Source organism: Chrysochloris asiatica, unplaced genomic scaffold, assembly GCF_000296735.1.
Source record: "Chrysochloris asiatica unplaced genomic scaffold, ChrAsi1.0 scaffold00021, whole genome shotgun sequence".
Lineage (NCBI taxonomy): Eukaryota > Metazoa > Chordata > Mammalia > Afrosoricida > Chrysochloridae > Chrysochloris > Chrysochloris asiatica.
This window is the reverse complement of record NW_006408539.1, coordinates 6,056,011-6,070,057: the sequence shown is the minus strand read 5'-3', so window position 1 is coordinate 6,070,057 and position 14,047 is coordinate 6,056,011.

Sequence of the window (14,047 nt, the reverse complement as noted above, 5' to 3'; positions counted from 1 at the left end):
GATTTTTGTTTTCTTTACATTGAGATGCAATCCATACAGAAGGCTGTACTCTTTATACGTGTATCTATTTAGTTACAGACCTCAGATCAGAACTAGTTACATGGTCCCATTTAATATAAGGTACGGGGAAGTATAGTCTTCCACATGCTTAAGGAGTAGAGGAGAATCTGGCCTTTGTGAAGTCTAGTCAAGTCCGTATAAGGAAATTGAACATGAAACAGAGAATTGAATATGCCCTTTACTTCTCTAATCTTCTTACCTCCCAGTCACAGTACCTTAAGGGAACTAATGATGGACGTTGATACATCGTAGGGGTTCCAATATTTAAAAGTATAGTCTCTGGCATAGACTGTCCATTGCTCGTTATGTGGTCTGGACAAGTTAACTCAGTTTCTACATTTGTTAAATAAAGATAGTGTTCTTTCTATGTTTCATTTACTACTGCTACTAGTTTTATTGTAGTCTTCCTTCTTTTTAAGCCTAATTTGCTATTCTTCTAGGTTCTTGAGATGAATGCTAAGATACTGATTTTCTATTTAAAGCTATAAAAAGTCCAGGAATGCTAAAATATAACCTTGACTATATCCCACCTGAATTTAAAGACCATCTCAAGAACACATTTGATGCACTAGACATTAATAATCAAAGACTGAAAAAGCTGTGGAACCACATAAAGAACATGATACAGGTAGAAAGCAAAGGGTCATTACAAATACAAGAAAGAAAGAAAAGACAAAAACTGACATCAGAAGAAACTATGACACTTGCTCTTCAGTGTTGTTGTTGTTGTTATGTGTCGTGGAGTCAGTTCTGACTCATAGCGACCCTGTACAGGGTTTCCGAGGCTGTGAATCTTTACGGGAGCAGAACGTCTCATCTTTCTCCCACAGAACAGCTGGTAGTTTCGAACTGCTGACCTTGCGGTTTGCAGCCCGATTCGTAACCACTACACTACAAGAGCTCCTTCAGTGTAGTGAAGCTTAAACGCTTGGAAGAAATAAAGATGTAGAATAGCTGAATGGAAAATTTTCAAAGGGCAGCTTGAGAAGACCAAGTAAAGTGTTATAATGCAATATGCAAAAATGTGGAGTTAGAAAACCAAAAGGGAAGAACATATTTAGCATTTCTCAAGCTAAAAGAACTGATGAAAGAAGTTCAAACCTTAATTTAGAATATTGAAGGATTTCATTAGCAAAATATTGAATGATACAGAAAGCATCAAAAGAAGATGGAAGGAATATACAGAGTTGCTGTACCAATAATAATTGATATATGTTCAACTATTTCAAGAAGTAGCATTTGATCAAGAACTGATATGTCTGAAGGAAGAAGTCCAATCTGCACTGAAGGCATTGGTGAAAAGCAAGTCTCCAGGAATTAATGCTATGCAAATTGAAATCTTTCAACAAACTGATGTTACACTGGAAGCACAGAAGAGCTGCAAAATCTTTTGAGTGTGTGGATCATGACAAACTATGGATAGCATTGTGAAGAATGCATATTCCAGAACACTTAATTGTGCTCATCCGGAACCTGCACATAGGACAAGAGGCAGTTGTTAGAATACACCAAGGGGATACTGAATGTTTTAATATCAGGAAAACTTTCTCCAGGGTTGTATCCTTTCACCATCATTATTCAATCTCTATCTGAACCAATAATCTGATAAACTAGAATATATGATGAGGAACATGGCATCAGGATTAGAAGAAGACTCACTAACAACCTGTTGTATGCAAATGATACAACCTTGCATTCTGGAAACAAAGAGGACTTAAAATACTTATTGATGAAGATCAACGGCTACAGACTTCAGTATGTAAAGACGTAAAGAAAACAAAAATCCTCACCACTTGACCAATAAGTAATATCATGATTAGTGGACAAAAGATTGAAGTTGTAAAAGACTTTGTCTTGCTTGATTCACAAACAATACTCATGGAAGCAGCAGTCAGAAAATCAAACTGCATTCTTTAAAGTGTTAAAGAGCAGAAAGATCAGTTGAAGAACTAAGGTGAGCTTGACCTAAGCCGTGGTATTTTTAATTGCCTCAAATGCATACAAAAGTTGGACATTGAGTAAGGAAGAAACTAGAAGAATTGATGTATTTAAATTATAGGGTTAGGAAAGAATATTAAGTGTACCATGCACTGCCAGAAGAAAAAACAAATTTGTGTTGGAAGAAATGGCAGTACTTATCAGTAAGGATGGCAAAACTTCATCTCTCAGGCTTTGGACATGTTATCAGGAAACACCAGTTCCTGGCAAAGGACATCATACTTGGTAAAGCAGAGGGTCAGTGTAAAAGAGGAAGACGCCCAAGGAGATGATTCGCACAGTGGCAGCAAATGGGCTTTAACCTTAACATAATTGTGAGGATGGCGCAGGACTGCGCAATGTGTTGTTCTGTTTTGCATTGTTGTTGTTCTGTTTTGCATTGTTGTTGTTAAGTGCCGACGAGTGGATTCGGACCTGGTATAGGGTTTCCAAGGAGCAGCTAGTGAACTTGAACCACCGACCTTGCAGTTCAAAAGGCTTTGCTGTCTGGTGCATTAACCCACAGTCAGAATTGACTCAAGGGCACCTAACAATCAACAAATTACCCTGGCAACCAACAAATAGAACAAAGGGTTGCTAGGGGCTGGGCCAGATCAAAGACAATCTGGAGCAGAACACGCTCAAATACAGGCACCAAGGCAGCATCACCAGTGATTCAACTCTCTCTGGGCTGTGAACTCTCCCACAGCAAGGGGCTGTGCACGGCTGGGCGAGGGTGGAGGCTGGTCAAACCTCCAGTCACCAGGAGAACTTGGGGGAACGTGAAAGAAGAACACCATTCCCTTGTCAATCCCTGCTGTGAATCTGCACTGCCAAGTGTGGTCTCTGAAGCTGATGGTAAAAGTTCAAAATGGCTGCGCCATTCGGAGAGTCTTCACCAGTCTCCCTCCTTCCCACCGCAGCTCAACCTCTCCTCTCAGTAAAGTTTGGTTCACATCTCTAACCTTCCCTTTAAAGCTCAGGATTCCAAAATTATCATTTGTGTGTGTTTCGATCATTCTCCTTTACCTTTGCTGCAGAGGGTCTGAGTAATGTACCTGCCTAGTCCACCATCTTGATTTGGAATCCACCTTAATTCTGAGATTTTTTGTTTTGTGGAATTTTTGCGTCCATTGATAGATGCAAATTTAGAATGCATTCCTATTAAAATTACAATTAAAAAAAATCTATAGTAAAACTCTTACTTTGAAGTCTATTGGGAATGATACTTACATTGCCATAATGGCCTTTTGGTTTGTGCCTGTATAGCAGATCTTTTATTATCTTTTCAAACTATCTGTTCTTTAATATTTAAAGTATATCTTTTGTCCTGATACTTAAAAAAAAAATCTTTAATTTTATTGTTTGTTTTCTCTTCAATCCCATATGTTCTTTAGTCTTTTCCTATCTTTTTTTATATTAATCAAGTATATTTTATTCTATTTTATTTACTCTGTCAGCCTTTGAGTGGTATGCTATGATTTATGTGTTTATTGTTACGTTCAGACAAATACTGGCATACTTTTTCTGTAAAGAGCATACTGTAAATATTTTCAGCTTTGGGGTTGTGTGGTCTTGATGACAGCTCCTTAACCCTGCAGTTGTAGTATGAAATCAATCATGGACAATATATAAATAATCTATTTTATAGGAGACCTTAATTAAGAAGATAGGAGGCTAGCCTGATTTAGCCCCACTGGCTGTGGTTTATAGTCCCCTGCTGTAAGTGTGTGTGATTAACCACAGCCTCAATTATTAGTATTTTACCACTTCTTCCCCCAAGTGAAAGAACCTTATTACAGTTTAAATGCATTTACCCTTTTCATCCTTTGTGTGAATATTTTCATATATTTAACTTTTACATATGTTTTTTAAAAAAACCTCCACAAATCATTATCAATGCTGTTATACAGCAGTATTCTTTATTATTTACTCACACATTCGTCCTTTCTAGTGCTCATCATGCCTTCCACATGAGTACATTTTACTTCCTCTTGAAGAATTTTTTTTGTGTATTTATTACAGTGCCAGTCTTTTACATATGCCTGCTCTCCATCTTGTTTGTTGGGAAATCGTTTGATTTAATCTCCATTTTTGAAGACTATTTTCATTGGAGACAGAATTCTAAGTTGGTAGTTGGTTATTTTTGGTTTGTTTGTTTCTTTCCCTTCCCCCAAACACCTTAAAGGTATCATTCCATTATCTTTTTGTTCCTTTATATCTGTTGAAAATTCAGCTGCAAAATTATTTTATTATTTGAGTGTATGGCATCTGTTTAATTTTTTAAAAACCTCCTACTGCTTTAAAATGTTTTCCCTCTTTATCATTATCTTTATGCAACGACACAGTTGTCACTACATAGCCACAGGTTGCACATCCATGGATTCAACCAACTGCAGATCAAAAAATTGGGGGCAGAAGGGGAGGAGAAAGCTATTAAGTGGTCAAAACAATCTGTCAAATGCTAAATTGAGCACAACATGCTATTTACTTAGCATTTACATTGTATTAGGTATTGTAAATAATCTAGAGAGATGTTTGGTAGGGTGGAGGTTCAGAGAAAAAGAGGAAGACCCCCAGTGAGATGGATTGGCAAAGTGGCAGCATCAATAGGCTCAAGCGTGGCAACTATAGTGAGGCTGGCCCAGGATCAGGCAGTGTTTCATTCTGTTGTGCATAAGGTCGCTATGGGTCGGTACTGACTCAATGGCACCGAACAACAGCAACAATCAAGAGATATGGGAGAAGGTCATGTTATACAAAGGTCTTTGGATCCATGAATTTTGATGTCCACAGGGGTCCAGAAACCACAGGGGACTAATCCTCCATCAGTACTGAGGGGCCCCTGTACTAGATGTGTGTAGGTGTAATTTACTTCTAAGTTATCCTACTTGAAGCTCATGACAGTTGCAATCTATTAGTTTGATTTTTTTATATTCGTTTTGGAATTTTAAAAGCTATTATCTTTACAAATATTGCTTTAGGCCTATATTCCTTCTCCTCTCCTGCTGGGATACCAATGACTGTAGTTTAGACTTTCTTTGTTCTTTTCTTTCCATTGCTTTTTATTTTTTGTCAGTGATTCAGTTACAAAAATTTTTATTGTGTCCTCTTTGAGTTTATTAATCCTTTATTCTGCCTTGTTCAGTCTTCTACATTTCAAATGAATTTTGAATTTCATATATTGTACTTAACAGCTCTAGAGTGTCTCTTGGATTACTTTTATAGGTTCTAATTACCTGTTGAAATTGCTTATTTTGGCCATCATTTCATCTGTATTCTTTAACATATTCATTGGTGGTGATGGTGGTTATGTGCCATTTAAAAATCGATCTTTTCATCACCCTGATAACTGTTAAGTGTCATCAAGTCGGTTCCAACCCATAGAGACCCCATAAAGAATTTCCTAGGAGCAGCTGGTGAGCTTGAACAACCAGTAAGTGTATCATCTGTTAATATTCTTCTAGTGTTTACTTTTTACTCTTGACTTTCCTTCACATTTTCTGCCTTTTCATATATCTTCTAAATATTTCATTATTTGTAGAACATTGTGTATTAAAGAAGAATAGTTGCTAAGTTGGTGTCATTTTCCCCAGAGAGCTTGAAATGTGAATATTTCAATTCAAGCTACTATAGTTCAGACTGTCTTGAAGTGTTAGTTATGCTCAAGTTTTCTTTGGTTCCAAATGTCTCAAGGATAAGACTTGTCCAATGTTTGTTGCAAGGAGCTCTGGTAGCGTAGTGGTTACAAATTGGTCTGCGAGCGTCACGGCCAGCAGTTCGAAACTACCAGCTGTTCTGCGGGAGAAAGATGAGGCCTTCCGCTCCCATAGCCTCGGAAACCCTGTACAGGGTCACTATGAGTTGGAACCTACTCCACAGCACATAACAACAACAACAACGTTTGTTGCAGGCCTTTCTAGTGGCTTTGTTTCCTAAGCAGCAGATGTTGTGGGTGATTTTACTTGCATTTCTAAAATATCGTCATCCATAGCTTTCTAGCCTACTATACCATCCTTCGGAACCGACTCGACGGCACTTAACAACAACAACAATACCATCCTTTTGCTGCTGTTGTTGTTAAGTGCGTTAGAGTTGGTTTCAACTCGTAGCAATTGCCCCTGTGTAAGGTGTCCAAGGAGAAGCTGGTGGGTTTGAACTGCTGATCTTGTAGTTAGCAGTGCAGTGCTTATCTTATAGTGCTATCTTTGTTGTTGTTGTGAAATGCCTTCGAGTCGGTTTCGACCCATAGCGACCCGGTATAGGGTTTCCGAGGAGCAGCTGGTGAGCTTAAACCGCCGACCTTGCAGTTCAAACGGCTTTGTAGTAAGGCGCATTAACCCACAGTGTCACACCAGGACTCCCACAGTGCTATCTTAGGACTCAGCAAATTTCTCATGGGGAAAATTAGAATGTGGCATTGGAGAGTCTCTGTATTCAAATTGATCATTCCAACTCAGGTAGCCCCATCATAAAATTCACTTGCTTCTCTTTTCTCTAAGAATTCTCCCGCCCATAGAAAATCCAATCTTTAACCAATAATCAATCTCAGAAAATGCCCACAGGGAAGAAAATAGCCAGCAATCTCTGCTCATCTAAGAAGACCTCTCTATTCTGTCATTTGAAATTCATCTAGTCCTATGCTTCGATAGGTATCCAGTGTCTGTAACAATATGGTTTTTGCAGTGGAAATGATGTTTTCTTTTACCTACTTTCCCCCCTAGTTTTTGCAGTTGTTCTAGCTCCTATATCCTATCCAACTGAAGCTGGAAAAAATGTACGAATAAATCAGGGCACTTGAAGTGTAATTTTTATCTTGCTAGACTGCTTTGAGTTGTATTTCCAGGCTCAGAGGATTCATCTTCCTTGGATTATAGGGATGCTTCAGTCATAAATTCTGAGAAGGATTTCCTCATTTAACCACTCAGCCTCAGTTTTTTATATGTATTTTGAGAATAATTATAGTGTATTGTATTTTAGATATTACAGAACTAGGAACTGAAAACATAATAAAAAAAAATTAGAATAGGTTAGTAGAAAGTACTTTACAATGTATACTATATCCTAAAGATTTTGAGTTTTCTATAATGTTTGATCCTATAAGTCAGATACTATACTTTTTCTTTTTCCTTTTTTTCACCCAATACATGTAGTTTATTGGGTAAGAGCTGAGGTTAGATATGTTTTGACTGAGACTCATAGGTGCTTGGGAAAATTACCAGAATCTTCCCAAATATATGTCAAATATACCTCATGACTTCCTTTAAATCTGTCATATATGAAGAAGTTTCAAAAAGTTCATGGAAAAATGGAATTGAGAGAACTGATTTTTTCCATGAACTTTTTGAAGCCCCCTCATATTTTATAAATGATCAAAGCAGAATACATTTTAACATTGCATCTTAGAAAACAATCTAACTATATTACTGAGAGTGATAAAGCTCTCCTTACTTTGCTAGAACATTGATTGCCTGGGGAGCCCAAATTGACTTTGACAAGGTTTTGATTGCAATAGAAATGCACAAACATTTCTTGAGGACATGTTATGATTCTAACTATTAGGTGTCCAGACACTCCAACCAAAAGCTAATCAGTCATTTTAACCCTTTTTGCTTCTTCAACTGTTACCTTTCCCAACATTTTGTTTTCTGAATTTCTCTAAGATTATATTTTTACCGGTATCATTTAACTACTTTGTTTATTCAGTTTTTATATTTTTATGTCACATTAAATGAACTGTAGCCACAGTTTCGAGGGTTTTCAATGTTATTCTCTGTAACGTCTAGGCATTTTCTACTTCCTGTACTTCTCTTCCATAAAGCATGTATGTATGTGCATGTATATGTGTCTTTCTGTGTTGAGTAGATGGGTTGACAAGATAGATTCTCAATAACACAGTTGCATTAATAATAACAATACCTTGTATTTTGAATAGAATATTACAGGCTCCTGGTGTAGTGTTGTAGGATAAGCACTGGATTGCTAACTGAAAGTTCAGCAGTTCAAACCCACCAGTGGTTCCTCAGACACCCTATGAGTCAGAACCGACTTGACGACACTTAAGAACAACATTACATGTTCCACAGTTCTTCTTCATATTATAATCTTATCCTGTCCTCACAACAACTTCCTGTACAAAACTGGTCAAGACTACAGATGCAAAGAAAATATTAACTGGATTTAGACTTTAACAACATTGTCTTTTTATAGATTCTAAGACTCATGAATCTGTCATGCAAAGACTATTGGAGTTCCCAAGCTTAATTCAACTGTTGTTATCCTACAGCACCAAACCAGGGCTCCATTTAATAACATTGTTGTTGTTGTAATTAAGTGCCATTGAGTCATTTCCAACTTATAGTGATCCTATATAGGATTTCTGAGGAGCGGCTGGTGAGCTTGAACCACCAACCTTGTGGTTCAAACTGATCTTGCAGTCAAATGCACTAACCAATAGCACCACACCATAGCTCCAAATATCTAAGGAAAAAAAAAATTCAGAACTAAAAAGAGAAATAAGCAACTTTGTAGTCATAGTTGGAAAATTTAACACACTTGTGTTAATGGTTAAAGGCTAATGCGCTGGACCACAATGGCGATTTGAACTGCAAGGTTGGTAGTTCAAACTCTATACAGGGTTTGGAAACCCCGTACAGGGTTGCTCCTAGTCAGAACTGACTCGGTGACACTTAACAACAAGAACAAGCTCAGTAACTTGAAAGAATAAAGAGAAAAGACTCAGGAAATGAAGAAATAAACCATCTATAAACCCACTTAACCTAATTGACAGTTATGGAAGATTACATCCAACAACTGCAAAATGCCTATTTTTCTAACGGGACATTTATTCAAGTCTGAAGTCTGGATTCTATCCTAACATTTAATTTTAGACAAGCTATTTTGCCTCCATAAGCCTCAGTTTGCTCTACTATGAAATGGAAATAATATTTGTTACTCAAACTTGCTGGGTAAATTAACTGGAAACTATAAGCTAAAACACAATAAAAAGATGAAAAGCACAATGTAGTAAGGGACCAAGAATGTTTATATAGGAGCAGCTTAGAGACAAAAACTGGTTGAAAGGGTGCACTAGGGAATTTGCTTTGCCATTGATAGTACCACACTGTCTAATTTAGAGTGTGCATTTATTGGGAGTGACTGGGAAAAGGAGACTATGGATGGAGATAATTTAGCACAGCATGAGGGTGCTGAAACACAGCCACTTAAACGTTTTCTGTACTTCAATTTGCATTCGTGAAATAATTGGGTAATACTTGAGATTGTTGTTGTTGTTCCATCAAGTCAGTTAATCATTATTTTTACCAGTTCAATCTACTTACTAGCTATTAAAATTAGCACTCCTGGTGTGGCACTGTAGGATCAGCACTGTACTGTGAACCACAAGGTTGCCACAAGTCCAAACTCACCAGATATACAGGGTCGCTTATGAATTGGAACTGACTCGATGGCACTTAATCACAACAACATGTTATTAAATGCAGTCCTGATGTGGTGCTGTAGGATAAGCACTCAACTACAAGGTCGGTTTGAACTGCAAGAATGGTGATTCAAACTCAACCAAGCTGCTCCTCGGAAATCCTCTATAGGGTCACTATGAATCGGAATTAACTTGAAGGCACTTAACAGCAACAATATGTTATTAAATGTAAATTTAAGATGGTTTTCCTGTTAAAATTACTATCTTTAGTAATACTTTTGCCTTGAGGTCTGTTATATCTAACACTATATTTAACCCTGTATCTATGCAATTTATATTAGGTTCTCCAGAAATTTTGGGGGTGTCATAGACCTTTTCTGCATAGCAAAAGAAATCAGCTTTTTTGATAATTTATATATGAGTAATTTATAGAAAATTATAAATTATAGGTCAAATATTGCCTGACTTTTAGCACACCACTAGCCGGCTTTCATCACAATTCAGTAGAGAAAACAAATTCATCCTGACCAGCCAAATCATAATTAGAAAGTTAATTTGATCATTCTCGAAATCGCATAATGAATGCCAAAACCCAATATAAATTACTTCTGTATTAGCCTTTATCTTGGACTATTCATTCTCTTGCTTCTTTTATTAATGTGGATAATTAAGAGTTGAGTATATAAGAATGCTAAAATAATCTTAATCTTCACCTTGTCTAAATAGAGCCATTTATTAGCACTCATCTTTGAGACAGTATCCATAATGCATTTGGAGGCAGGCATCTCTGTGATAGATGTACTAAGGAATGTACTACTGCACATTTGCAAAGGAGGACTTCGACCACTGTTGAAGACCAAATCATTTGTAAAGATGGGAAAATGGTTTGTTAAGAAAACTAACTACTGAATGCTAAGCATTTACAATATAATTCTATAACAATCAATTTTCATCACAAAGATTTGCCTGACATTTCCTATCTGTTGTCAAGTTGCTATCCTAACAGGTAACAAAGAAACTTAGCTCAGAGGGATCTCCAACCATTAGGCCAGTGTATGTTTTCTTTGGTACAATTCCAAAGCAACTGCTTTAGTGAAGACATAAATAGCCAGTGGCCAGAGTGTATGACAGAAAAGATCTTTCCTTTCCTGATGTGTTCAAGAAGCATACGGCCAAACATTCTTCTATTTCAGACATTTCATTTCCTATATTTCTTCTTCAGTGTCATAATTCCTGTGTTCCATCCCATAAAGACCTTTGCTGTTGTTGTTGTTAAGTGCTGTTGAGTCGATTCTGACCCATAGTGACCCTGTATAGGGTTTCCAAGGAGTGATTGGTGAGCTTGAACCACTGTCCTTGTAGTTCAAATGACTTTGCAGTCTGATGCATTAGCCCGGGGGTTGTTAAAACCAGTCCATATTCACAGGGAACTGTAGCCTGGAGCATGATGGGTGAAAACTGGTTACATGGGTTTCTTGTCCTAATAAAACAAAAATCATTGCTTTGTGTCCAGTGAGTGGACAAATCTCTGATTCCCCGATTTTTTTTTGTTTGTTTGTTTAATTAAAAAAAGTCATAATCTTTCCAGTACCCCTAATTTTCTTGGTTGTTGTTATTGTTGTAGGGTTCTCTTTATATCTATGGTGATGATGTTCCATGGAGTCGGTTCTGACTCATAGTGACCTGAAGCTGTAAATCTTTATAGGAGCAGAAAGCTTCATCTTTCTCCCATGGAATGGCTGATATTTTGAACTGCTGACTTGAGGTTAGCTGTCCGATTCATAAGCACTATGCTACCTGAGCTCCTATAACCCTTTATTGGGAAAACGAAGCCTCCATCTTACCCATCCCTTTTCAAAATTTTTGAAAAGTAAGTTTTAAAATATACAGCAAATCTGACCATTACTTTTAACTTTTTATCCAAGAGCAAAAGTGATGAAACCCAAACTGTTCAACACATACAGAATTTAGAAGGGAGACTGCATCCCTTATGTACACTTTCTCTAGTAGTGTTATTACGGAGTGGGATTTTGTGGGATTGTGTACATATAATCAGCTGGACAACAGAAATGGAGTGCTAGTCCGGGTTCATCATCTATAGGTCATTGTCCATGTGGTGGAATCAAGGTGAATGATTTGGGCTGATAAAGGGGCCATTTTCTACAGTAATTCACTACGACTCTACCAGGTTAGACTCCAGTGTTTGAGCTGTGGAAAAAACAGGAAACTCCAGAGTGTAATTTCTACACCAATTGAAAGTTTTTAAAGATATCTAGAGTGGGGACTTTTCTCACAGCAACCTGCTTTTCTAATCTTTAAGATGAAAAGAAAAACTTGCCAAATTAAATAATTTTGGGGTTTCCAAGAGGACTTAGGATCTGTTATTAGAACTGTGTGTAATTTAATTTGCTTATATGAAGAAAATCTTCCTCCCAAATCATGTTGTTTTGTCATGTCCTAAGGAAATTATACATTTGCAGGATGATGACATAAAGCAAACATGAATTTCTTTCTTTCTTTTTCCATCTGGCCTCATGCTCCCTCTAATTCCATAGCTCATTTTCACTTTATAGACCTCTGTAAGTTCAGCCGGAGTCCTGCTGTGGCACCAACTGCAAAGCCGTTTGAACTGCAAGGTCGGCAGTTCAAGCTCACCAGCTGCTCCTCGGAAACCCTATACAGGGTCGCTATGGGTCAGAACCGACTTGACAGCACTTTAACAACAACAACAACAAGTTCAACCAGATCCCTTGCAACCCTAGTAAAGGTTGAAACAATTTAAACTCCATTGTTGTTGTTAAGAACCCTGGAGTCGGTTCCAACTCATAGTGACCCTGTACAGGGTTTCCGAGGCTGTAAATCTTTACAGGAGCAGAAAGCCTCATCTTTCTTCCGCGGAACAGCTGGTAGTTTCCAACTGCCGACCTTGAGGTTAGCAGCCTTATTAGTAACCACTCCATGTTGTTGTTGTTAAGTGCCGTCGAGTCGGTTCTGACCCATAGCGACCCTGTACAGGGTTTCCGAGGGTGTAAATCTTTACGGGAGTAGAAAGCCTCATCTTTCTCCCGCGGAGTGGCTGGTAGTTTTGAACCACTGACCTTAAAGTTTGCAGCCCAATTCGTAACCACTACGCTAGAACCACTCCATATTCAGGGTTAAATCAACTCCGCCCCCCCCCCACACACATTATGTTTTTATTAACCTGTCTCCACTTTAGCAATTCCAGAACTCCACACATTTCAGCACTTACATTTGCATAAAGATATTTTACCTATGTATGTATATTTTTGCTTATTCATTATTTGTCATCTCATTTATTTTTTTGTTCATTCAGCAAATATTTGTTGAGCATCTACTACCTGGTGGGCATTGTTCTGTGTACTAGCACACAGGCAAAAGCTCGTCTCTCACAGTGTCCAGTTCATCACACCAAGCGAATCTCTCTTGAATGCAGTGTCATCTCTGTCTTCTCCCCAGTCTAGTTGTTCTTACTCGACTTCTGCTTGCAATGACTTCAGAACTGGTCCCATGGCTTGTATTATGGCCCTCAACCAATCCGTTCTCCACATGGCATGCAGTTAATTCATCAGAATTTAAATCTGATGGGTGGCACTGTAGGATCAGCACTGGACTGTTAAACACAGGTTGGTGGTTCAAACCCACCACCTGCTCCTTGGAAACCCTATACAGGGTCACTGTGAGTCAGAACTGACTCGACAGTATTTAACAACAACAACATTAACCACCTCCTGGCTTCAAACTATTTTGTGACCTTTTGGTTGATCTCAACTAAACAAAAATATATAAAAACAAGACCCATGAAGACCAGCATGAACTATTCTCGCTTCTGTCTCTAGCCCCAGCTTGTGCCTCACATACTCTTCCTTTTGTCATGTTCTTTCTTGCCACAGGACATTTGAGTTGGCTGTTCTTACAGCCTCAATTTTCTTTCCATCTTTCTCCAGCTATTACCTCAGAGCTCAACTGCACTGCCATACCTCAGGGAAGTCTTTTCAGACGTCCCAATTTGTTTATGCTCATAATACTCAGTAAACCTGTAGCCACTGAGCTGATTTTGACTCATAGCAACCCTATAGAACACGGTAAAATTACCCCATTGGGTTTTCAAGTCTGCGATTTTTAGTGAAAGCTGACTGATACATCTTTCTTCCAGGAAGCGACTGGTAGGTTTGAATTGCAGACCCTTTGGTTTGCTGTGGAGTGCTTAACCACTGCACCACCAGGGTTTTCTCCTATTTTGTTGTTTTCAGAATTCCTACATTTGTTGATGTGGTCATTCAATCAGACTTACAGTTCCCCCCCATGAAATTATAAGGTCCATGAGGGCAGAAGCCAGATCTTACTGTGTTCTCTACTGTATCCCCATGTGTTTGACACATGATTGGCATTCCATATGTTTTAATGTTGGGTGTGGGACTTGACATGGGCAGAACATAAGGGTGATTTTAAGGAAGCAGACAAATCCTTTGAACATGTATACAAACTTTCTGTGATTATAGATTTAGAGGGATTAGTCTCTATATATGTATATCTACTTTATTATAATGGAAT